This window comes from Lichenostomus cassidix, chromosome 7, assembly GCF_008360975.1.
Source record: "Lichenostomus cassidix isolate B80296 chromosome 7, HeHo_3.0, whole genome shotgun sequence".
NCBI lineage: Eukaryota > Metazoa > Chordata > Aves > Passeriformes > Meliphagidae > Lichenostomus > Lichenostomus cassidix.
The window spans coordinates 26,079,368-26,102,284 of record NC_139488.1 but is presented as its reverse complement, the minus strand read 5'-3'; the positions used below and the strand labels follow the sequence as shown (position 1 = coordinate 26,102,284).

Genomic DNA, 22,917 nt, shown 5'->3' with positions numbered 1-22,917 from the left:
TTGTAATATTGTCACAAATCCTTCACTCATTCCTAGGAGAGATCAGTAACAGATTTTACAGTGGGAAGAGCACAAAACGCAATATTTAAGAAGGATATGCAAGAGATTAAGTTTTGACGGGTTTTAGTGTATCTCTCCTCTGTGAAAGTGCAGGACTAAGGAGCAGCAGGGAATGCAGAGTTAGAAAGTTTGTCTGTTCACTCTACCCTTCCAATGCAGTTAGTTTTTTCCTGGATAAAACCAGAGAAAAGTTCTCAGAAGACTACCACACATAAATAGAATTAGATACATATATATTTAATTGAGCTTTCATGTTGCTTAAAGACAAATGTCTTAGCAAGAGTAGCAGAGAAGCTCAGAAATCATGTAGATTTATTATTATCATTATTATTATTTCACTCATTAAGGATGGTTTATTAGAGTGCACTGGATAAGTCAGACCCACATCTTAATTACACAGTAAAAAAACCACAAGAGACCACATTCCATAATGTAGCAATAATCCAGACAGGACTGACGGGTAGACAGAATCTGGATTGCAACATAAGTACCAGCTTTTAAATGCTGTAGCAGCTTAGAAAGACATTATCCCTATATAATGTTATTAATGTGCGAATCCTGTGACTACGGTAGGTAATTGTCCCCCATAATTAAACCTCAGCATCAGTAGGAGAGATATAATGTGTGTTTATCATTTGTATTCTTTCTAGCTTTTATTTATTTATTTTTAAGCACAGACGGTCATCATGTCACCTGAGGATTATCTCATGGTGGTTGAACTCATTAACTAACAAGTGTACATTATTTCACACTCAAACAATAAGGTCTCTATAGCACTTGCTTGACAGAAGTGGAAAAACATTCACATTCATTGGAAAGCAGAGACAAATACCATGCAATTCTCAAGATGAAAGGTTTTTACCAAAGGTATTTAACCTGACAATAAAAGTTTATATTTCACCATTGATTAAATAAATGTTTCTGTGCTTGGATTCAATAATTTCAAAAAAATAAAACTATTGCACTAATCACCTGTGTTAGGAATATGGATTCTTCATTTTATAGCTCTGGAGGAATCCGAACAGAAAATCAAAAGACCATCACATATTTCATTAGAGATTCTATCTGGCATCATTTATAAAGCTATAGCATGAAAAAGTCTCTCATGAAATAACCAAGATGCACTGTGTGCTCCAGCACCTCAGAGATCCTCCCAGCCCCAAAACGGTAGCAAATCAAATTACTGGGAAAAAATTTGTTTGGATGCTCATATGCTAAAGAAACCATATGCCTGAGCAGCCATTGCAGCTGTCCTCAAAAAAGTGTATTTGCTGGGTTCTCATGCATCTCAGCTACTTGAGAATTTTAAGAACTTTGGTAATATAATTATTTATAATGAAAATATTTACAGTTTATATTTTTGTAAATTAAAAAAAAGCCACACACACACACACACACACACACACACACACACACACACACACTTACTTTAAACCAGTTCTCAGAATGGCCTAGACTCATCCCAGCAAACTTTTATGAAACATTTTCAATAGCTAAGCTGGGAGCTTTGTAAGCCAGAGCTTGTGTCTTGTCACAGCACCAACAGATTCCAAAAACAGAGAGAGAAGAAACATGTATAGATATAATCCTTTCACTGTATTTGAATATCAGTTCTGCAGATCAGTAATCTGTAATTCATTGAGTTAAACACTGCAGAAAACATACAACAGAGACAAACTCTGCACTAAGCAGTGTGCAGCTTAAGGCCCCCAACTCTACAAATACTTAATTTTTTCGCTCATAAGAACAATTCCGATTCATTAATAGAACTACATCACTGCAGTGAAGCACATGTGATTGTTTTTATGTGATCATGTGCTGAAAAACTGAACATTATTAAGGCCAAATTTTAATAATAAAATATAATCCTAAATTAAGAACTGTAATATAATTAGGCAAAATAAAACTCCCCAGGGAAAAAAAATACAGAAGTGCTTTTCCTTCACTTTTTTTTTGCTATTTGTTTACTTTGCAGTAATAAGAAAACTGAAATGCACAAAGTTTCCATGAAGTTTTGCTCCAGATACCAGGTGCAGCCTCTGCTCTGGAACATTTAACATATGCAGAGCTTCTCTCACAGCTGATGCAAACAGAACGGGGAGATGACCAGGTCTCTCATGTTTCTAACTTCAAGGTTATTCATAGCTGCTGAGGCTGTGTGGCCATTCCTGTTTTCCCAATAAATTTTCATTCAGCTAAGGTCTGTGCTGAGTTACAGGCAAACTCATCAGCAAGGCATTTTTATAATTTTATAGGATTCAGATCTTCTGCACATTTTTAAGTACTTCCAACATGCACTTAATGAAAACTAAACTCCAGCATTTTGGAAGTCTTCCCTAGTACACCAAGTAAAAGTTGGTATCTTTGTGTAGGTTAGCAATTGAGATCTACAAACCAAAAATAGCCCAGCAAGTAGGTAAGACTTCTGAGCCAACTGCAATATAGCACTAATGTTGCCAGAAGCCAAATGAAACAATAATTAGATTTGAAGAGAATTTCAATCAAGTCTGTACATAATTTACCACAGGTCAAGATATTTCAACATTCCCCTTGAAAGGACCAGGAAGTAGCTGGTGGGAAGATGAATGCGCAGCCCTTACCTTTTAACAATGATCAGGGTCACATGGCTAATTAAAATACCTTTGTTTACATCGGGTAAGAGTCCTGCTGTTAGACCATCTGCACCTGCAGTCTGTTCCATCAAAACCCCTTCCACAAATTGCATGCTCCTAATAGGTATTGCTGTGCCAATGACAATTACCTAATTAGACATTAGAATGTCAATGCCGATTTTAAAATCCATGTTAATTATTTTACTGTTTGACAGAATATTTCCCAATGAGGGAAGGAGTCTGGATAGCATAATTATGTCACGAGGAACACTTCTGTATATGATTAAAAGGTTTGGCTAGCTCTGATTGGAAGGGCTCCAGTTATTTATGTATTTAACAAAGTTGCAATCAGCACATACGGTTTTCAGCTGAAAAAAAACCATTCTGAACCCTGCTTATTCACTTGCCTGCTATGGCACAACATATAATGGAGCTTGTGATTAGGTTTGTCTTCCATAAAGTTTGCCTTTGAGTGAGGTGAATTTGGAAACACAGGAGAAACATGTCTAGAAGGCAGATGATGTGATGGGTCCCTTATCTGTTTAGTTTGAAGGCAAAAACTGTGGCTGCTGGGTGTGTGACTGATTTTGTATCTTCAGCCATAGAAAAGTAAATATCTCTGCACCTAATGCCAGGTATTTCTGGGTCCAATTGCTGCATTACTGGGCGCAAGTTGGTCCCTACACTTAGCATCACTACCGAGGTTTTGACAGATCAGCAACATTTTCATAGGCCTCAAGGCTTTGGCATTTAAAAAACAAGACAGCTTAAACCATAACCATGATAATAAAAACTATGCATTTAGAATTTTAGAGTGTTTAATTCAGTTTTCACTGGCTGTGAGCGACAAATCTTAAAATAAAGCACAATCAAAGAATCTAACTGCTGTCAGCTCATCACACAGGACACGAATTCAGTAAATATAAGGAAACACCACAAAAAAAAAGGCATACCCCACAATAGAGCAAATGCTCACAAGGCTTTCTAAACAAACTTAGTCATTTTTCTCTTTATTTCTTTCACCCAGAAAGAGCACTGCAAAGAATCCTGGCTAAAGCTGTGATACAAGCAATAACACTGCATAGCTTATGACTGGTTTTCAGTTGAGAAGCTGCAACCAGGAAAAGAATCTGTCCTTCTCTTTAAAAAATGCTTTGATGATAGTAATAAAAACAAATGATTTATTGTCAATGTTATAATTTTTACAGAGGAGATAACATTAAAATTACACAGCATCTAATCACTCAGCTAAACCCGAGTATCTGTACAGCTACATGCAGTGTGCACAGAGCTCTTGCCTCACTGTGGGGATTTAGTGGCATATCTAACATATAATAATTTCATTTAAATTCATATCCACAGACTACTACTGACCAACATAAATATCAAGTCACACTCTATAATACAGATCTATATGAGATTAAAAACCATAGTCATGCCTTTTGTTAAAAAAAAAAAAAATTCTAATCTGAACCTCTTCTGAGCACAAAGAGTTAGAAGTCACAGGTCAACTGTCAGTAACGGAAAATTTGACCAACCAGTTGCCAAATGTTTCAAATCCGTCTTTAAATCTTCCCCCAAATCCCTTCTCAAGACTTATTTCTGGTACAGACACCGTAGAAAATTAGCTGGTTGATGAGCAGGTTAAAGGATAAATCAGGATGTCTGACCTTTGCTTTAATAGTGTATAACACAAAAATATATACACCTAAGAACTGCACTGTATGCTTCTGTCCCTCCTCTACCATGCTTTCAGCAGCAGCTTTCTTAACATACATATCTTAGATTTCTGAGAGTCTCCCTGCAAGCACTTTATAATGCCTAATGAAATAGGGCTGTAATTCTCATTTTGCAAATCATTCTGATACACTAAACAACTATCAAGTAATACCTCTGACAGAGAGTGCCTCTGACAGAGAGTATTGTGGCTTGAAGGTCTTTTTCTATATTTATATTTAAATGTGTTTGTTTTATCTTCTGAATGCTCCCGGGTGCATTTACAGCTTCTTTAATGACTTAAATTTGAGGATTACATGTCTCAGTGCTACTCACCATTGCAGTAATTGGAATTCTGTAGCTGTCCCATGCAACACACACTGAACTGCTTAGCTGTGAGTTTTGGGAAAGTTTCAGCTCCAGCAGAGTAGTAGCCAAAAAGACACATCCTTTAATGCCTGAAGAAGACAGAACAGAAACACACACTAGAGGCTTGTACTAGGTTTACATCTTACCAGGCACTATATCTTCAGAACATATAAACTAGCATTAATGTATCATAAAGACTTAGATAGCAAGTCATCAAAAGTAAAGACTTTAGAGAAGTTAGGGATAAAATCCTGACCGACCCCATGTCAATTGGTGGCAAAACTCCAATTGACTTTCTGAGGACTAAGATTTCACTCACAAGTTTTCCCTTAAAGCCACTTTGGTTTTGCTCTGTATCTTACATATTTCCCAGTGCTCACTGACTGAGCACAATCAAGCTTTTCTAAAAATCACAGCTAACCAGAAGGACAAAAACAAGTTTGGGATGCAATGCTCAGTTGGGGTAAGAGAGTTAACTCTCAAAGAAATTAATCTTAGTCTTCCAGCTGGAGATGAGGCCCAAAATAGGCAGACTTCACATGGAAATTTAATTTCAAACAGCTATTTCAGGGCCATATTTTCCAGGTGGGGCATATGTTATGGATTTAACTATCAGCTGAGTATCTTAAGGCTTGTTGTAAACACCCGAACACTATTTTAAGACTACATATGATATGCAATGACTTAACATATAGTTAAGAATTTAGCAAATAAATTTGAAAAGACTGATAATTTTTAATTATTATCTGTTAAAGCTTTTGTGCAATAAGCTCTTTGTAAGGTGCAGAAGACATATTCTTTACCATAAAGAGGTTTAAGATTTCTGTTTTTAAAAAAATTCATTACTCTTAAGGGAAGTATCAGACTCATTTGAAAAAAATCCACTTTAGAATAATATGCCTTTATCAGGGGTGCATCAGAAATATAGTGAAAGCACATACTTATCAATTTAGAGCATGATTTCAGAAGCTTTCTCTATCAGAGTAATTTTCTTTCTACTGACACAAGGCATTCTATTGACTTTGAAGAAGTCAGAGTTAGGTCAGCATTAAGGGCTTTTGAAAATTCCAAGCTTAAGTTAACTTTTAACTCTAAATTTATGTTTACTGAGCCACAAATTTCATTGTTCTCACTGGAATCATTACAGGAATATGTAAGTCTGTTAATAAATATCTCATTCCTTTAAGAATAGCATACCCCAGACTAGCTTTAAATAACTCATCCCTCTAAGAATGACATATCCCATCCATCTCTATGTATTTCCCTAGACTCAACAGTTTCGACAACTGCTTGGAAAGAATTTATTTCCTTCGAAATCTGTAGTCCCACTGAGTGTTGTATTAGCCGGAAATGGGACACGGACCTGGATCTGCTGCAGGAAAGCATCTCCTAAAGGATATGATTTTACTGAATGTCATATAAAGTCCTGAAAGATTCTTGGTCCAGGGGTTCTTTTCTGACAGGTAATATTCCAGCAAAGCATGATCTTCTCTCCAATGGCCATAAATGATCTTCAAGTGAATGCTGCTGCATTTTTTGTATCCAAGATTAATCCAAGTTTTTCAGAAAAGTAATTGTCATTTATCAAGGTAGCATCTACACCCTTAGGTCAGAACTGGGGCCCCAGTCTGATAGGTGTGTCTGTACACATAATGAAAACACATTTCCTGTTTCAAGAAGTTCATCATTTGTGTGTAGTCAAGTGTAATGAAAAATAGGTACTGAAGCATTTTTCATGGATTTGGGACACTTTTGACATACTAAGGATTCCACTGAGCAGCAGATCCCATCTCCACCTGGAAACTCCAGCAGTTTCCTTGTCCAGGCTTTACTGGCCACACTTTATTTCTCCCAAGCACTAAGTGCCCACATAAAGATAGGAAAAATTTATGAAGGGGAAAAAGAGTAGGCCATTACTTTCCAAACAAGTTACTGCCCTTCACCACAGCAATTCATGTCATAAACCCTTGCTTCAGTTTCCTGAAGCAGTGCAATATCCTACAAACAAGTGCTTGAGATGTCCTTCATTGTTTGTTGTTTAGCATCAGAGGTTAGTGAGGCACTGAGGTGTGAAAGCACAGAGCCCTTTTCAGCTTCCAAGAGCATCTCAGAGGAGATACTTTACCACCAGAAAATATGTTGCCCTCTTATCTAGTCATGTTGTGTACCTTCTCTGCAGTCTTTGCCTCTACCCATAGCAGCAGTAGGGGATGCAGCTGTCACCAGTCTAGACCCTCAGGCTAAAATGCCTCTGCAGAGTCTTCATTCTCCTCCCCCAAAAAAGGCTTTTCTGCCCTGACATTAACAATTTAAGACACGTCACAGCCACACACCCTGTTGGCCATCCTCTGTCCCCAGATGCTGAGAGGCAGCACTGTCACTGGGCTGCAGAAGCAATGCTGTAACATGGAGGACCACTGAGATCTCCCTGAAGGAGATGGGATCCTTTCCCTTTGCTTTCAGGGGTAGGTGCCAGCTGCACTGCCTCTCTGTTTGAGGCTGGCATTTTGAATAGTGTGTGTCTTCACTAACCCAGCTGCACTTGGCAAACTGCAGTTCTTCAGGCACACAGCAAAGGAAACAATGTTTTATTATCTTCCACCTACAGCTAATGACATCAGAGGGTCAGGCAAACAAAATCTGCTACTTGCCCTTGCATTCCTCTTTCTCCAGTTTCAGTAAATGACAGCAGAGAGGCTGTCTTCAGCCCCCACATACACCTTTAAGCCTATGTGGCTTCATACCTGTATGAAAAGGCTTTCCAAAGGCCTGCAATAGACCTACAGCTCTGCTACAGGCATTCCTGGGAAGTTATTTATTCCTCTTCCATAGAAAATGGAATACTCTGTAACTTCCTTTCTCTCACTCCTTGTCCTCTGCCTAGTCTATGTGTGCAAAATCTTTGGTCATACATTGACTAGCAAATGAGAGCATGATGTGATCAGAGCCTCTCTTATCATTTCTATCACTCTAAGTATCCATAGGTGGATAAAACAGATGGGAAAGAACTGTGAGAAGACTGTGATTAGCATAATTGCTAGTGATCACATCAGACAATCTGCGTAACCACAGTCAAGCATTTTTATAAGTATTGCTAGGGAGATTATTAAGAAAATCAGTGTTTGGAGAGCCACTAAAGCAGAAGCAATATTTTTATGGGGGTTATTTTAGGGCTCCATACAGCACAGAAATGTAACAAAACTCTCAAGGCTATTTGTTTGAAAGATCTTTGTATAAGAGAAGAAGCAAGTCCAAACCCCTTTACTGACTACTCACATTTTACTGTGGCCTGTGACCACTTTAAAGCCAGTGCTTCCAGCATTTTCCTGTATAAGTATTCAGTCCAGATCCAAACATATGTAGCAAGGAAAATCAGAGAAAATGTGACAGAGAAGGAGGAATTCTATAAATGCCACCACAATATTGATTAGGGGCCTTCCTTTGAGAAAAAAGAAAAAAAAAAGAAAAAATAGGAGTAAATTGTATCAGTAAATTGTAAATTAAGGCCTAAGAAAGGATTTTGTGCAACTCAGCCAGCATGGGCCAAAACAGCCTGCAAAGGGCTGCCAGGAAGGAGGAAGCTGTTGGGATAGACCATGGGGTGGCCCTATGACAAGCTCAGCCAAGTGGAGGAGGCTGAGCTTGTCATGACTTGCTTGTCTTACCGTATGTAGAGGTGTACAACAGGGCACCAGCAGCAGACTGGGGGAAATATGCATGTTAAGGTTCAAAGACATGCTTAAAACCCCATGGGATACAAATAGAAAATTCCCAGTAATCAGGTGTGCTGTAAGTCCCTGGAATTCCCACTGGCTTGCTCTTTGAACTAGGACACATAAGCAGCTCACTTGCTCATTCCACGCTGTCTGCAATGTTTCAGGAGAAGCTTTTGTCATGCATCACCCTGCATGACAAGTGCCAAGAACAATGGGGTACCAGTATGAGTTGGGCTGCTGAGTGTTAGTGCATTACAAGTACTTATGATGCTGGCTTTAGAGTAGAGTTCGGTGAGACTTCCAGTGTATAAAACCGAGTCTTTTTTTTTGTGGGAAGCTGTCATTATTGCACTTATACACAACCCCTGAAATTCAGTTGGACCAAAGCCCCAACCTTGCACATGTATCTTTTCACTTGGTCTATGAAATTCCTTCATGATTTTGATAAGACATAAATTGTGGTATTTGTACTATCCAGCTGTACCCAAAAATTTTCCAGCTTATGCTCCCAAGGAAAATCTGGCAGAAAAATGTCATACTGAAAAAAAAGTATACAAATGATACTTCAGTATGAATTTTCTATGGCAAAGTCTCACAGAGTAGAAGCAGATACTACAGGGAATGCAGCTGGATTGGGTCAAGTTCCCCCTCAGATGTTTTGCTCCTTGAAGTTCACTTCTCAGGCCCTAACCAGGACAGAAACCCCATGGACTGGACACAGGCATGGCTGTTCCCTAACACTGCTCATAGCATCCCCAAATCACCACCCATGCTTGGGCGAGTAGGATTTTTTACTTCCACGGACCAATCTGTTCCATTCTGCACTCTCAAGGCTAAGGTGGGCAATGGTCAAGCAGCATTCATTTGCAGGTGTTGAGGGCTCTGGCTTCAGGTTTTGCCAGTTATCCACAATAGGGGAATTATAACAGTAGCTCCCAGCAGCACCTGTATTATCCTCTCTACTTCCTCTACACCTTAATTTCTTCATTTCTATTTCTTAATCTCAGGCAGAAATACAAATCACCACCCTCTGTATGCAGGTTGCTTAATACCCACTTCATTCCACAGCAATATCTCTACTTCTACTTTGATTCATCAACATCCACCAAGAACTTTCTAATGGTCTATTCTTCCCCCCTTGCTAGACTGTGTCAGCTTCCTCATTACATTTCCCCACCAGCTCCCTTTTCTTCAGATTACCAAGCATGCAACGTCTCATCACTTCCCTTTGCTTTTTTCACCTTTTCACACCAGAACTGCCCTCTTGCAACCACTGCACTTCAGATGGCACATGGTGACAGACCTCAGCACCTTCCTGCTGTTACATTTGCAAACACCATACCCTGAAGACCTCCACATGCTGCCCATCATCTTGTCTTCTTCAAAATTATTAATCTTCGGGTAATAACCACAGAAAATATGACAACAAAACCAAAACAAACCTGACTGTAACTACCAGTGAAGCTTGTATGTGTATTCACTGCATTCTTCTAAAATACTTGAGGGAAGACATTTTGTTTCATTGCCTTTTCCCAGGACCTAGCTCTTTGCCACTGTGGAGCAAAACTGAAAAAATAACTCAGAAAATGGAATATTTACAGTTCTGCACCTAGAATGGACCCCACATGTGTGCATACATTTAGGTAATCTTAATTACAAGTTCACATACTAGGTTTTTTCCCTTTAGAGGAATGTCTCCTTACAGAGACAGTGCAAAGAGAAAGACATGGCAACTTAGAAAGTGTCATTTGTGCACGTGCCCTGACTTCTCAGCTCAGCAAAGTTATTAGCGAATGAAAGTGTGCCTTTTCTAGTGGGATTATCAGGCAGCTACTATACGCCATCTATACAACATCTATACAACATCTATACACCCTCTAATTAATAAAAGTGCACCCTACAAGACTTCCTTAAGCTTTTCTTCCAATATCCTTCAGGCACCCCTGAGGGACAGCACGCAGATCCTCCCACAGAGGCAGGAAATCTGCTGCTGACTTTGCTGTGGTTCTCTCCCACACTGGCCTGGCCCCTTGCCCCTGTGCCACCACGCCAGCGCCGGTCCGACAAACACCTGCGTCTGAGGGGTGGCAATCACAGAGCAGAAGAGACGAAGCTCCGATGAGATTCCCAAACTCAAAAAAGCCCTGCTAAGCGGCACACTCCCACTCTCCCTATGTGCATCTTAGCACTGCAACCTCTTCACATCTCACGAGCTAGCGTGGAACAGATGCGTCCCCCCGTCAGGAGGCAGCGACACCCCTCCCTCCTCACATGACTCATATGATGTCAGAGTTGTCCTTGTCACCGACCCCAATTCAGGCTCACACGTCAAGGACACGCTTGCTTGGTGGATCCTCTCACCACGACGGATAATCCATCCCCTCTCATTTGGGTTTCCTACATCCCAGCTAGCCACAGAAAAGGGAGGACTTCTTCTAGTAGAGGAAACTTGGCTCCTTTGGCAGTTCCAGTGGCACAGCCCTGCTGAGAAATGCTGGCAGAGGCTGCAAGGTTTCGAAGCTTTGAAAGCTAGGTCAGCATCTCCCTGTACAAAACCAATGCCACCCTCAATCAATGTCCAATACAGAGAGGCAAATGATTTTTATAGAACAGTCATGTACTTTCATGTGATCTAATATTAGCTGTGCTGTATGTAATTATTTTATGTAGTACTCTGCGTTCTGGTTGCACTCCCATGGATATGTCTAGTAGATATTTGTAGTTCCCTAGTAATTTAATAGCTAGTTTGTGCCCTAAAGCATAAAAACATTTCTACCCTATCTAAAGTAACCGTGGGTGGTGTTATCCATATAAAATCTTTGAGTCCTAATGAGCTTTTGTTCTCAAGTTATAACCCAAAAATATATCACCCGGCTGTTCCGTTCTCTGCTAAAGATCCTCACTATGATGTGAAAGGAAAAGAAATTAAAACCTTAGATAAATGTGTTTGATCTGCCACAAAGAGAGAAAAGACATCCCCTCTGTATTGTATCTTGTTGGGATTTTTTCACAGACCCATTTTCTGTTCATTGCTAAATGTTTAAAGACTGAAGATGAGCTGCATTTTTGCAAACCCTGATCTCGAGACAGCTGTGGTCTGAGCTGTGCAGGAAGGAACAGCACACTGGTCCTACTGCCCTGGGGTGAGGCGGCAGTAGCTGCAAGAGCCTGGACATGATGCTAGAAAGCAGTACGGTGTTTGGTGCTCCTAAGGAGTAAAAGGCAGCAAGTTCCCATGTCCTTGCAGGAATGTTGTTAGGAGACCTCCCACCCTTCTGCCTGGGGAAGAGGAGACTCTGAGAGGTGCGGGGAGACATTGGGGAGAGCAGGTCTCCCGGGCTTTCCACTCTGTGGCAAGAAAAGCCCATCCCTTGCCCGCAGCGAGGCTTTGTTTCACCCTCACAACAATCTCGTTACTGTGAGTAACGGGGAGTACGACGATGCCAGCATGTTCCCTTTGCCTCTTCCTTAACTTGTCTTTATTCACAGCCATGGAGGCAGGCCAGAGCCAGGCACTCACCAGGAGCCAGGCTCAAGCCTTCCTTGGCGTGCCCACCTCTGCTCTTTAGGAGAGGGTACAGGCTGTACAATACATCATCTGTTATGCAATGATACCCGGCGCATGGTTCCGCTTTGCTTCCCGGCGGCAGGAATATATCACTCCCCCCTTCTCTTCCCTTCCCTTCCCCTCCCACCCCATCCCCCAGCCCCATTCATCCCCACCACTCGCTGTTTACTACCGAAGCCCTGCACGGTCCGTCAGGAGCACCCCGGTTCGCAACCAGGCGGCTGCGCGAGTTGCGGTGTTTTGGCCAGGGGAGAGGCGTGCCAGGGAGCCAACTTGTAAGAGGGATGTTTCTGGGGCCTGTTTCAGTTCTGCCACTGCTCTCCAGTAAATAGTTGGCTCAACCGTTTGCGCCAGGTCTGAATGTGCCTGGCCCTACTCCCCATCGCATTTGGTTATCTTATATTTTGAATGAAATTAAAAGTGTGGGAAATAACACAGAGGGAGTTTATCATCCCAAAGGAAACAAAAAGTGTTCTGTCAGCTAGGTTGCAAAAAAAGGCCAAGATAAAATCCCTTGATGAACATCTTCTGAAACGCCAAAGAAATTTGTATCCAGAAATATGAAATTTTGACCTTAGAGGTAACATCCATCTCCAAACACACAAGCGAAAGTGCTTCTGAGGGTAAAACCTGGCTGCTTTATTAAGACTGAACAGTATCAAGTCAAAGGTATTCAGCTAGAAAGAAAATAATTCCCTGTCCCATTAAAGCAACAGGTAAAAAGTGCCAGCAAATCCTGTCTGCTCTGTTCTAAAGAGATTTCTTAGTATCTGTGCTTTGAAACAATGAAATCCAGATACAGCGTTAACTGTCACTAGAAAGTAAACGAAGACAGTGGAAATTAATTCTTCCACTCACAGTTAAAAAAGATTCTGGCATTCAGCATTATCAGTAAATCCCAGAAGCAGCAATCAGCAGGTAATCTGTTCAGTGTAACTAGATAGTGCCATCACATATAAGGATTTAAGAAAGGCATCACCCCAGAGAGATACCGATTACAAGGTAATCAACTTCTGCCTTCCATGATTGTGGAGAAAACTGTTATAAAATCATAATCCCATCCTTGCCATGCCACACCTTATAGTGTCTTTCCTTATTGCTTGAACCAAACAGAGATATGGGAATTAGGCAGTGGTGTGGAAACAAATGGTTTGCAAAATAAACAAAACAAAATAAAAAGCACAAATATTTGACTATGGAAAATCTGGTCATTTCACTGTTTTTGTAGGAAAAAAACCCAAGATACTGTGTCATAGATAACAGTCAAGTGATTATCACATTCCTTTGATTAGCTCAAGGATAAGGCTTAAGATTTTGTGAGTTTAAAGGAATACTGTCTTAAACCAGCTCCAGCATCTCAGGTGAAAGCTGTTGACAACCAAAGAGGAAATAACCAACCCCATTCTCCCAGAAAAGGCCATTCTAACCACTGAATCTTACAGCAAACATTCATCAAAATTATTGAGATTATACAAAGAAATTCCTATCTCAACAAAGTGTATTTTTCTGTCATTAGAATTGTGTGTACCCTGCTTTATGAGCATAAGTATTTCCAGCACATGCTTTGCTATACTTGCAGGAGCAGAGGCTGCTGAGCTGCTTGGGAAGTTTCTTTGAGGAATCAGCTCAGCTGCTGACATCTGCACCAGGAAGGAGGTTCTACCCTCTTAGCATGTTTAACATTAATCCAAAGTATAATAAAATAAAATAAAAAATTAAAAAGCTGGGATACTCAGGAGCAGAAAAAAGTGTTGAATATTCATCTCAAATGTAAAAAAAAAAAAAAAGAAAAAAAAAAAAAAAGAAAATAGTAAGGGTGACTAATACAACTGCACATGACTACCATGCACCTGTGCCTACAGAACCCTTCTCTGATGCTGCTGGGGAAAAGACCCTGCAGCCCTCTTTTCAGTCTCAGCCACTCAACTTTTTCTGATGAGCTGCCAGATATTTGCCAGGGCTCCTCTCAGCCTCAGGACCTGTACTTCAAGCATACCCCCAGCACCCAGGTATGCACTCCCAACTTCATTAATAAGGAGAAGGACCAAAAGAATACCTTTTCCTCACCTCCCACCTTTTCCCCCCATCCCAATTCTCTCCCTTACTATATTTTAGTGGAGAAGTTGAAGAAAGTGTAGCAGCCAAGCCACTGACAGCCATACAGGTACAGTCCTAGAATGATAAAGGGGGTGAATAAACAAGTTGTATTCATCCTCTGTATCCTACAGCTTCACTGTCTGATATTCTTGGTCTTTTTTAATTTCTTGCTATCTCACCCCCTTTCTTCTCTTGCTGCTTCTTTCTCTCTTCCTTTAGCTTTGCAGCTTTAGTATGTTTCATATTTGGGGAAATGCATCCTTTCTTCTTTCCCAAATGCACTCTACTCCTTTCTCAAATCTCTTCCAAACACCCACCCTCTACAAATATAAGCATCATCTCTCCTCATTCTTATTACAATGAGCTGCTCTGCTTTGTTGAGCCTTGTTCATACTGCATATCTCTATTTTATAGAGCATTTATGCCACCGTGCACATAACTTAGCATTTCAGCATGGAAGCAATTGCCTCTTACACTGAAGTAAATCTGGAATTGACAGTTCTAAAATGCTTATAACTGCAGGACTGTCTTTCATAGACTCACAGATTTTAAGGCCAGATGGGACCATTAGATCATCTAGTCTGAGCTCATCTGAAAACCTGCTCTGGTTCTTCCCTAATAATGGGTGTCCATGCGATGCCATCAGGACCTACCAGCACAGCATCCCAGGATTCGTGTTTCAGTTGTCACTATGCACAGTGCAGCCAGCGTATCAGCTGCATGAAGCATCCTTCCAACTCCAAACCGCCGAGGCACTAAGCAACTACCACCTTCCTCCGGCAATCCTACTTGCACAAAGGAAGCAGGTAGGTAAGAAGGGAGATAAAAGGGAAACTGGCCTTTTTAGGGAAAAAAAAAAAGCCTCCAAAGCAGTTCTCAGAAAAATCACATATACCAGTTTTGCCATTCCTGTTGCAACACAGCTGAAATTTAGGGAAAAACCTAAATCAAAATCATAAACAGTTCCTGCTCAAAGAAGCTAACTGAAACACAACAAAATAAAAGTGCACATGCACTATCATCTGTGTTCACACTCCATAATCCTGGCTGATTATTTGTCATATTTTACATTTCTTTAAAATCCACATCCTATTTTTTTTTTACCTTTTAATGCTTATTAGCATCATGTTTTTCCATTAACATATGACTCTGAAAACCTAAATAATTTATTTACATTAAGTTCTCCTGTTATATTTAAAAAGCTAGCAGAAATTCTTGCATTTGGATTACTCTGGTATATAAACAGGGCTTTGCTTTCAATAAATCCATGTACCTTGCATGTACAAAATAAAACACACAGAAAAAGTCTAAGATCAGTCAAAACCCTAGAATTTACATTGACTTAAAGAATTTACTAAATTATCTAATTTGGCTGCACATAATGGGAACTTACTAGTAATTTATCTATATGTCCCCATAATTTCAGTATCTCCCAAGAAGATGTAGCAATTTTCTTGTTTGCTTCCAATCCACGCTTTTTTTGTGTGTAGGTGTGTTTTAATGCCTTTTCCCCATTTCTGGTGTGTGTATCTGCATGAGAATATGCACAATTATCATCTTTAAAAGGCTAACTTAAGCATCCAAGTTTTAAAACGAGTTCTCAAAGGAAAAGCTAATTTATACTTCATTCCTTGACTATTAACTGCATTGGGAAAGTAGAAGTAGAATCAAATTATTTTTGCCAACTGATTGCTTTCAGAAATTTTTACACTAGCCAATATGCAAATTTCTTAATGAAAACCATCCTGGGAATTTATTAAACTGTTCATACTGAAGAAAATTACTTTCATTTACATTGAAAAGTGAAATAATCTATCCTGACCTATATATGTGCTTGCCAAGATTCTATCTCCACTGTACTTGGGGTCTTTACCATGCTATCACCATGAAGAAGAGCAATTTCTCCTCTTTGTTTTTCTTTTTTTTTTTTTTTTTAATAAAAAGGCAAATAATAGGCACTGCCAATAGCCATTGTTGACCCGAGTCAAAAGTGTTTGAAATTAATTTATCCGCTTTGGATGGTGTATAAATTTCTCATTACGAGTGTCAGTGATGGACAAGAAACCATTCCAAAAAATGTATTGGGTATCATGCCAAACTCTGTAATCAAGGTCTCTTGCAGAGACTCTGGAGTATACAAAGGGTTTCACACAGTCAGGAGCGTTAGCTATGCATGCTTTCCCGTTGCCCGGGCTCAGCCAAATACTCTGTGAGAACAACACGTATATACACTTTGTTTTATTATGCCTCACAGATGCTTTTTTTGTTTTATGTTTCAAGCTTTGTCAGGTCTAATGTTTGTTCCTTCTTCATCCTTCAGCCCTCACTCTTTCCCCTGCATCCCCCCCACCCCACAAATTTCGGAACAGCTTCCTAGACAGACCTGGTATCAATTACATAAACTGTCTTTCTTGGAAAGTAAAGGGGGGGTGGGGGGTTGTATTTGGGATTTCTTCTACTTGCAACTGAAAATGGCAGCCATTGAACAGATCTGGTCAATGACAGTAAGAGAATAAGCCCAGCAGAAAGTGGTAATATATTGTGTTACACTTATGCCAACTTGCCAAGTCAAGTTCTTTTTCTCAAGCGCATGTACAGTTTGTTCTTGCTATCCTCAGTTAACTCTGCTTTCTGAATAGAGGAGATGGGAACTGCTCAAAGGCCACAATAGCATGTTCTACTTAAGGTTTCCTCTCCACACTAACCATTGTGGATAGCACTCTTTACAGTCAAGCGCTCTTGAATAAGAAAGCTCTCATTAAGGAGATGAAGCTATGTTTTCTTTACCTTGCAAGAATTCTGTAAAATGAGATTTTCCTCATTACAGGCAAAGTACCTGCTGCTAAAAAGCAGCACAAAGTTGGCTCTATTTCCTTCAGTGGATTTGAAGCTGCCTTCAAAACTAGCAGCAAAAGAGCATCAAAATGACAATATTGTACAAGAAATGCATCAGGAATGAGCGATTAATCTAAGTTTCTATGGGAACGTGAAAAATGACATATTGGATCAGATGAGTGGCCTGCTTAGTCCAAGATATTCTGTCAGCTAACAGCGTGTACCACGACAAGCAAAGGCTTAGTGCCCCAATGCAAACAACTATTCCTAAAAACATAGAAAACATCGATAGGACAGCTTAGCTTGAGAGCAAAGATCAGTTGATGCTCTGAGGCAGGAGGGCTGAGATGCATTTTGTAGCTGGTGTGCCCAGAAAAAGATTACAGGCATTGTCGCTAAAGCAAATACCATTTTATTATTGTTTTTTCCATCACTCAACCTTGGTAGCACTCCCCGTCTCAAGCTGAGTTTTTCAGGCAAGGGAGCCTGCCAAAGGGTGGGTGGCTTAAATCACAATTTGATCCAAATTTTTATAGGGCTTTGGGGTTGATTTTTTTGTAAAATAAGGAATATAAAACCCACACACTCTTCAATATTGTGCATTAGAACTGTCATGATGAAGCCTGATGTAGCAGGTATTAATTTTTTTTTTTGCTTTATTAAATACTGCTTAAAAAGAAGACATATGTAAAAAAATTTTGCCAGTGCAAGGAAGGACAAGGATGGATCTTTGATTCAACTAGCTATTCAAAGAGTACACCAACAAATTCTGTAAGTGCAGTGTTTTTAAATGCACAGCAATTTTCTCATCTAATCAAATCTAAAACCAGCAACAAAATGCAGGTAACGAAATATTATGGAACACAGTAGAATGAAATAATATGAGGTAAAACAGTAGAAATAACAATGTCCATGTATAAAAGGTGGCTGAGTCATTACCAGCATCATCGGTTCTAACTGCATAAGGAAAAAAAAAGCAGTCACAATTTGCATGTTTCCCTACCAAATTTTTGATCTTCCTTTGTGATTCTTCTCCCTATAGGAGCTTATTCCTAAAAACTGCCCACTGTAAGAGTCCATTTCCAAGTCTTCTTGTACCAGAAAGGAGGGAATTTATTTGATGCCATTTTAATCTCCAGTTTTGAGTGTTTACCCAGTATTTCAAGGCAATTTTTTTTTGCTTGTAAAAATTACAGAAATTCATTATAATATCTAAATTTATGAAAAAAAATAACAGGGAAAATCTCTTTCTCTAAAAAAATACAGAATATTTTACTATAAAATATATATGGTCAATTCCTACTGTTACATGTGTCTCTGGCAGTCCTTCTGCTTTTGTTCTTTTTCATCCATAGAAGTGAAAAAGAAGCAGAAAATTCTATTAAAAGTTGTTTTAAAAGCCCCACAGATAAAGACATGTAAAACTGAGACTGGAAGTTATTTTCAGTAGCAACCTTAACCTCTACAGAGACAAATCTTTTAATTCCACCACCATATACCATAAGAACATATTAAACAGTACTAAGCATTAGGAATAACATAGAATAATGATAATGAAGTGGCTGGCACGGTTTGCCCATCCACATTTGCAATTAAATTAACTTTCTAGTTAAGCTAATTGTTTCTGGCATGACAATATGGAGCAGTCAGTTAAGACACAATTTTTTTAATCACGCTCTGTTTTCCTGTGTCAAACAAGAAATTGGTAGAATTAAAGGCTGTATTCTGTGCAATGTGGCATTTTGTGTTGGCACAAACACTGCAGTGCTTGCTTTGGTTCTCCATTGAATCCAGAAGCTCTGACTACACTGGTTTGAGCCCCTCTGCTCTCCACACAGAAACACAGGAAAACAAAATGATTTCATGAGGTGCCCTTGGTAAGTAAGGTTCCCTTTTGGCAAGCATGAAAGCTGGGGAAGATGGACAAGACATGGGAAGCCAAGAATTTATAACCCAACATTTTCACCTATCAAACTTGTACCTTCAGGACACTGGCTGCTGCACCTGGTCACAGTCATTTCCATCCTATGCTACATGTCTGGAGATCATGAAAAAGCTCAAAACAACATCCTTGTCTCATCCCACATGCCTGGTCATCCCTGCACTCCCAGAGTCCATGCCAAATACTTATCTCACTTTATTGTGATTATTATAGCTCAATGCAATATAACTTGGTGCATTAGTCACTTCTAACCCTAGGGACTCTGTGTCCACAGGGTGATTTTCATCAGATATTAGAACACAAGTTAATGAGTAGATTAACTCAGTCAAATATTATGATGAGAACATTAAAGCTTCCCTTTAGTCAGTAGGGAACTGGCATCTATGCAAGCCTGTAGTGATCACTCACCATGCAGCATCTCTGAACTTTTTCACAGAGAACAAGCCCAAGTCTCCCATGATCTATGTGAGGGGCTGGTGTGTTACTCAATGCCCAGATCCTGTAGGGAAACAGCAACACAACTGTGCTGTGCCTCATGCCTTGTGCAACTTTTTCTGTAAGTGTCCTTGGGAGTTCAGTTTTTAGCAATTTGCTAGGAGTAAAGTATTCACACATATTTGCTGAGAATGAATTTGGAGTTTGACTTTAGAATTTACCTAAGACATGGGAACAACGGTCTGATACAAAGTCTTCAAAGGGAACATTTTAGCCAAAACTCTTTTTGTATTAAATATTATCAAATAAAATCAACTTTGTTCCTCTTTTCCATACCTATTTAAAATCAAAGAAAATGAAATAAAGAATCTTGAATTTTTCCTTTTAATAAAAACATCAGAAAACTAAATATCTTTTCACTCCTGCAGTCCACGAATAATTTACAGAGAGGAAAAAAAAATCTTTAAATTATTAATTTAAGAAATTTAATGTTCTCCAACCAAATCTCACCCCTCTTGGATACAGATAATGGGACAACCAGCAGCTAGAGGGCCACTTGAGGAGGTCAGACAAGAATTTATACTAAGCACTCTGCAGATGCCCTCCTCTCTCTGCAGTGTATGTACTTCAGCGGCTTTTATCCACAGAGAGGCAAGAAAGCATCATAGCAGGATTGACCAAAACTTGCTGAAATCATTGACTGGAAGAACTGTTTTTCATTTGTACTAAGTACAAATAAACATTAAGCTCATTTAGGGAGCAAAATAATCAAAACAATGGGAGAACAACCAAAGCATAAACATATGGGAAGTTTGGAATGAAAATACGCCCTGGAGTCTAGATGTTTAGGACTCTGGTAGCAGAATGCTTGTTTTGGATGGTTGTGGGAGAACCTCCAATCAAAAGCCAAAAGGAAGCATCAAAAAGACCCACAAAAGCATCAACATCATGACTTCAAGATAAACCTTGAGAAAGCTACTGAGGCAAGTGCTGACTGAAAGAGATTGGGAATTTCAAGCAAGGGAATTATCTCTTGTTTGATTGTACCTGCAGAAACAGAAATCAGGACTTGGTAAATAAACAGGATTGCATCAAAGATAAGTGACTCAATCATCAATTGCACTCCTTAACATTCAAATTCGGGGCTTCCTACAACAGGGTTAAGGAGAGAAAACCCCCATGTTCTGGTTTCCAAGAACAAAGCCTGTGAGCTGGTATCTCTCCTGTATCAGGGCAGAACAAAAGACAGTGCACAGTTCAAACATGTAAAGAACTGGAGGAGTTAAAACAGCACCTGAAAACTTACTGGTAAAGATGAACCCTTATTAGAAAGTCAATGGCAAAATGCCCGAAGAGACTGAGGTGCAGCTGCAGCAGTTGTGGTTTGAAATAAGATTGGAAAGGGCTACAAAAGCTTTGACCAACCTGGAAGTTGCTATCTGATAAACTGCAGAAAGGGCTCAGGGAATTGAAAAGTGTCCTAGAGAATGAAAATGAACCAGTATCAACAACCGTGACATGATGAAAGGAAGGGAAAGGAAAAACCCCAAAGCTTCATTTGAATTGGGTGGGAATAAACTTTTTCCCTGATATCCTCAAATATCAGCAAGGACCTCAAGGGCAAATTGGCTATACACCAGTTTGCAGACACTCAGGTAAGAGCCGGAAATAAAGATCAGCAAAAGACAAAAAGATATTGTACTGACTGTACAATTTACTACAGATCCTGAACCTTTTTCACAGCTGCATACCACAAAAGGAAACAGCTGCTGCAAACAGAAGAAGATGCCAGGAATTTGCCAAGATCTCTAAAGTGCAGTTTCTCTATCTCAAATTCAGTTCAGCGATTTTAATGTGGCTCATACCATCATTATACTTTGTAGAAGGAGTGAGGACCGATTTAAGTTTATAAAGCAAAAGAAATTGGCAACATCAGCAAAAATTAAAGAATGCAGATGAGGTCATTATTGATCCTGGAGGAAGAAAATGCCTTTAAAGGAGAATAGTTATAAACACAGGCCTAGTGAGAATAGAGCATGGCGTGTTCCAAACGAGACTCCCAACACCAAGATGCAGTGTAGGCTGGAGGAGAGCATGAAGCTGAACCAAGCCAGAAGTTAAGACCCTACCAGTTCACACACCAGTCTGTAGTTTCTGTAGGGAGCTTAACAACTGTTAAGGTTTTTTTTTAAAGAAGAAATAAACAGAGAAGGCTATTTAGTGTCTAATAAGAAACTATGTGAAATGCACAAGAATCATTAACTCTGAATCTGACTTTGGTTATTACACCAGGAATAGAAGAAAGATAAGGGAATGGGTGATTGAACCTACAGATCTCTTTTGCAGTGCCCAAGTCCCACCTTTAGGGACAGAAATACCATTAGAAATTACAGGCAGTGGTACCTTTCCAGCAAATGAAAGATGAGGAGTGCTCAAAACTTGCTTTGAGACCCCAGATCCCTGGGGATCATTAGCTGCTGTAGTTCTTCTGGATCTGAAACAAGAGTACATCTCTATATATCTGCTGAATGCTTCTGACAATAGTCAGAAGGAGATGGGGAAAGGGGAACTGTGGTGGCAAAAAATGGATCTGGTAAATTAATATGAACTATAGGAAGACTGGGTGTGAGCATGTGAACACTCAGAAAATGTATTAGCTTTTAATTTGGCACCCTAAAAAGCATTCAAAGAGAAGCAAGAAAATATTTTTGAGACTGTTTGGTTCAAAATCATTCTCTCTCTGATAAACACATATGTTGTACTTGACTGCTTGAACACAAGAGTGATCCTGGATACCTAAACAGCATCCTTCTTTTCAGCAGGGAAGCAGTAAATAAGCCTTATAAACCATGGAAGAAGCATGTCAGGAAGCTAGAACAGACTCTTCAGCAAAACCTCAGACTGAGTCCAGTTAAGGAAAAAAGGTGACAGCATCAGATTACAGAAAACAACACAAAGTCATTTAGTGTGTGCTCCTTTATTACCGTAAATAGTACCCTAGATGCTGGTGAAAGCTTGGTCTGGTTTACTACCCTGAATCTTAAAAGTAGCTATTGGCAAGTGGAAGTGGATCCAGAGGGACAGGGGAAAAAAAAACCACATTCACAGCAGGACAAGGACTGTGGCAATTTAAAATGATGGGTTTTGGCTAGTGCAATACCTCAGCTACATTCAAAAGTCTAACGAAGAGGGTATTACGTGGCATGCCTCTCTCAGCCTGTTTGTTATACCTAGATGATATCCTGGTGCATGGTAAAATGTTGGAACAAGAACTGATACATTTATAAATGGCCTGTAATTAGCTTAAAGCTGCTAGTCTTAAACTGTCTAAATAGAAAAGCTAGGAGTTTGTTCCAAAAAGAGGTAATTTACCTTAGGCAAATTAAGCAAGGAAGGGAGCAAAATTTCCTTGGACAACAAGCAGCTGCCCAGAGCTTGCCAGCTGCCCCTGCACAGGGATGGGCACCAGCTCAGGGAGGACTGTTTCTTGTTTTCAGGACTATCAGCATATTTTTCAACATTGCAAAACCACCAAATTGATTAGGGAAACCATCCCAGTAGTCAGTC

General features: G+C 39.7%; 1 long non-coding RNA gene across 1 annotated transcript in view; it reads right to left on the bottom strand.

Annotated features, from left to right (window-relative positions):
- The window catches only part of LOC146434826 (uncharacterized), a 124,903-nt gene that overhangs the window by 32,090 nt on the left and 69,896 nt on the right, over positions 1-22,917 (bottom strand). Inside the window, exon 2 of the long non-coding RNA XR_014853513.1 lies at positions 4,725-4,846. This is a non-coding gene — a long non-coding RNA (uncharacterized LOC146434826). The remainder of the gene's footprint in view (positions 1-4,724; positions 4,847-22,917) is intronic.